Raw genomic sequence first — 4415 nt, forward strand, 5'->3', positions numbered from 1 at the left:
GTGGCGAGATCTCGCAAAAGTCCGTCTTAATTTTTTTTTTTCTCCCATGTCCCCTGTGGGGCTCCGTATGAGACTGAGTCAGAGCTAAATATCAGAATTTTAATGATTTATTAATTACTTTAACGGATTTTAATAGCCATATTTCAGTCTATATTCCAGGTATTCACAGTTGGTCAAACCCTACTAAGCTGGATGCACTCTGAAGTCAGACAGGAAGCTGATCTCTGTTCCTGTTGGCAGCTGCTGGCTCAGGTTTTAAGAGTACATGAGTCTGTACCACTGATATATATATATATTTTTAGTATAATAATAGTAATATGCATCTTTGCCAAAGGAAAAACAAAATGCACAAACAAGCACAGCCTCACTGCTGTTTCAGGTTTTACATCTTCTCTTCATTCTGTGTGTTTCAAATAGACTAAAAGGTTCTCTCCTGTATGGGGCACTACAATTTTAAATCCTGTTGGATCCTAACGCAACCAAACTGAATAAAGTTGTAATTTTTGGTTGAGGAATTATGTCTTTAAATTTTCAAAAACAGGGTCATTACCAGATTATTTTGTAATGGAACAATCATGCGTGCCAAGAGTCTGGAGCTTTAAGCTTCAACAAATCAGTACACCTGTAGAGTTTGCTGATTAGCACACTACAATCGAGACAGGACAAACTAATCAGTGAAATCAGCTGCGTGTGTGGCTGGAATATAAATCTGCTGACAACATGTGCAGACACGCTGTAGCTGTTTTCTCCAGCGAGTTTATGTAAATTTGACAGACAAATCTCTTCATTAGCTGTATGATGTCACGTGTTTTCAAAAATCTGTCAGATGTGTGAAAATCTTCCAGCGTGTCCCGAGGCTTATGGCGGCATCCTCCAAGTCACCGCTGCTTATCCTCCTGTTACCTGCGTTGCCCCTGGATACAAGAGCAGTCTCTTTTCTTCTCCTGCCATCATGCCCTGCCTTGTATTCCAAGCACGCACCCACAAGTGTGTGCGATTATATGTGGTAGTCAAGAGTGTGCACCTACGAACACAATGAGTTTCACATATTCACAGGGGACAAAAAAAGTCACATGCATACATCTACGTAATTAAACACTTGCATAGCCACTAAAGGCCAAAAACGTGTACAACAGGGGAACATTTTAATCATGCACACATGATTTATTGACAGACCTGTCTCCATAATTGAGCATTAGAAGAAGTGGATGTACTTTGATGTGGTATTTGCATTATTGCCCAGTAAGATCAGGGAACTAAGACATAAGTAATAGAAGTAACAATGTGTCAGATTCTTTGTTTTCACATTCATGGTGATCAGAGATGCTCTAAGAGGACTATGTAATCCGATTACTTTTTTCAAGTAACGAGTAAAGTAAGGGATTACTATTGCAAAAACGGTAATTAGATTACTGTTACTTTCCCGTAGGAACGCTGCGTTACTGCGTTACTAAAACCGGGATTTTTTTGCGAGAATGTCTCATGACAGTGACGTAAGCGAGTGCGACGTTCGTGACAACAGCTGTGTGCAGATCAACAATGGATCATATATCGAGTGCGGGAGAGAGTATGAGCGTGCAGCGTTTAAAGCGTGGAAGTACTGACCTTACTTTAAGTTTGATTCCATAAAAAGTGACAAAAACATTAGTGTCCGTTGTGCGTGGGAAGAAAACTTCTTTTTACAGCGAAAAAAACCCTAAACAAGCACCGAGTAGCTACGACGTAATGGGAAACTCACAGAGACACTCGTGGATTCTTCCACTGACCGCTGCGGCACACCTGCACCAGGGTAAACCTCCGCCTACCCCACTCCTGCTTTACAGGTGAAAATAGAGCAAAAGGACCGCTAGTCTGTGACTTTATTTATTTTCTGCTGTGTTTTACTTGCATCTATTTGAAAGACTGAAAAAATATTTTATGTGCTGGAATGTGCAGAAAATAGGTTTAAATATTAAACTAAATTCTTCGAGTCAGAGAATGTTGCATATAATAAATTGCTTGATGCATAAAGTTAAAAGATTAAAACTAATAAAACAAGTTTTAAAAAGAGACTTTTCCATTTGATTACATTTTGTATGATGGATTATGTAGAAAAAGTAGAATTGGGCTGAAAGATCTATCACTTTATCACCTATTCAGGTTGTAAATCGTGTTTTTAAAAAGTAACTAAGTAACTAATGGGATTACTTCTTTGGGGAAGTAATCATTAATTAGTTACTGATTACTTTTTTCAAGTAACTTGACCAACACTGATGGTGATACAGAATACTAAGCACTTGTGTTTCATTGCCTTAAAAGAATGTAAAGGGGGAAAAAAACACAAGGTCTGACCTCTGACTTCCACCCCACTCTCCTATTGGCTGTTGATGTTCTGTGTTTGTCATTGGCTGGAATCTGAGTCCAGCAGCCAATGGATGCCCTAAGAGGACTATGCAAGCGACTGAAGCTGCACTTCATGGCCTTTGGTCATGGTTGTGATTGCTTTGGTGTCAAGTGTTCAAGTACTGCCTGTTTTATTGTTAAGCCTATGTTTCTGGCTAGCTTGATGTTGATTGTTAAGTCAAACTGATTTGACCTTTGTCTCTCTACTTTCTGTTACAGTGCCCAGAGGAAGCTTGTCTGGGAGACCTGCCATCGCCTTTTGATATCCGTCCTTTTCTCCTATTTTACCTGGTTGATAGGAAGTTGAAGTACAGGTGTTTAATTTATTTATTTATTTATTTTTTTGGCTAAGTTAATCAGTTGATGGTTTTTTTTGTTTTAATAAGGACTGTTTTGTTTGCTAAATCATAACAACAGAGTCATAATAAACCTCTGTAGAAGTAGTGTTCAGGTTGCTGCTCTGCACTGTGTTGCGACATGGCATTGAAGATAATAGTGAATGAATTGCATCCTTAAAATTAGTTACAGCACTTTCAGAAAGACATCTTCTGTGATCAGATCAATCCCTACTGCTGTATAATCAATTATTGTAAAGTTTAATTTTATTAGGACATGATCTTACAAAAAGGGAGTACTGTTAATATTAGCTTCTATGCTATAAGTCAGATCTAGAGTGTAATTAAAGTAGTGGGTTGGGTAGATGACAAATAAAACTGCTGATGAGGGTAAGCATCAGGCTTTCAAATCAATTAAATCTCTGTCTGGGTCTTTGGTTGATTAATTAGCTGGAGTGAAAGATTGCTTCCACTCCCCTTCCTTGGCCTGTGCTTTGAGGATTCTGACAGTTAGTATGACTCAGGGCAGGTTATCTATTTATTTATCTTTTCATTTAAACTGACATAAGTATCCTGCTGTAACCAGATTTCTTGAAGGCAGAGTAAATCAATTTCTGGATCAATTTTTTTTAATTTAAATTGTACCAACAGGGACATAGAGGCGAGAGACCCAATGTTAAATAATATATTTAATATATCTATATATAATATAATATTAAATAATATATTGTTAGTTTGTTTTTGTTGGTTTGGGAGCAGATATGTCACCCCCGGTCCAATTGGGGAGGAGACCAGAGAAAAGTACAGAGTCTGACCTTATTTTGGCAAAGTTACACACCAACTCAATATTAATATTAGTGACCTTCAATTGACATAACTGGGTGCTCCAAGCTGAATTCTAATTTTACTGAATTTCCATTTATCCTTAGCCAGCAGTTTCAGGGTTCATTCAGTGTCCCTGCTCTGGACCCTGGGACACAATTTGTTGTTGCTGATGTCTTTAGGTTCACATGTCTCATAAAAGAATCACCAGTAACCAGAGTTTGCTCCTTGGCAGGAGTGTTGCAGAGTGGGGAAAACGATGAGATGTGAATGTGATGGTGGTGTACCACAGGTACATTTTTTGATTAGTGTTCTACAGAAAATATGAATATGTATGAATATGCAATTGAAAAAAAAAATCTTGCTTGTCTTTGCAGGGTTGCTCATTTATATCATAATCCTTCATCTGCTTGCTGCTGATTATCTGAAGCCACCTCTGTAATGTTGTGCTCCCAGAGCTTCAGCTTTGCTGACGTTTCCTCCTTCTGGATTGCAGCTTCTTTTATATACTGTAGCTGCCTACAGTATATGTTAGCCAGCAGCAATAATTAGTTATTGAGTCAATGTAATGCAAGGCGACGGGTTGTGAAATGTTTGGATCTTTATCAGATGTTTATTCAGAAACATTTCAGTGGCTGTAGCATTTGCTGTAAGTAATTTCCATAGCTTCAAAAGACTCACCTGGAGCCATAACACAATAATAGAAATGCTAAATTTGTATGCTAATGCTACATAAGGAGATGAGCAAGATTTCTCCTACAGCTGATAAACACATAATTTAACTACACTGAGATGAGGGCTGTGTGTTTTGTGTGTTTGTGTGTGTGTGAGACTGCTGAAAGCTGAACATGAATACTTGATGTACACACAACTTGA

This window comes from Neolamprologus multifasciatus, chromosome 22, assembly GCF_963576455.1.
Source record: "Neolamprologus multifasciatus chromosome 22, fNeoMul1.2, whole genome shotgun sequence".
In the NCBI taxonomy this organism is placed as follows: Eukaryota; Metazoa; Chordata; class Actinopteri; order Cichliformes; family Cichlidae; genus Neolamprologus; species Neolamprologus multifasciatus.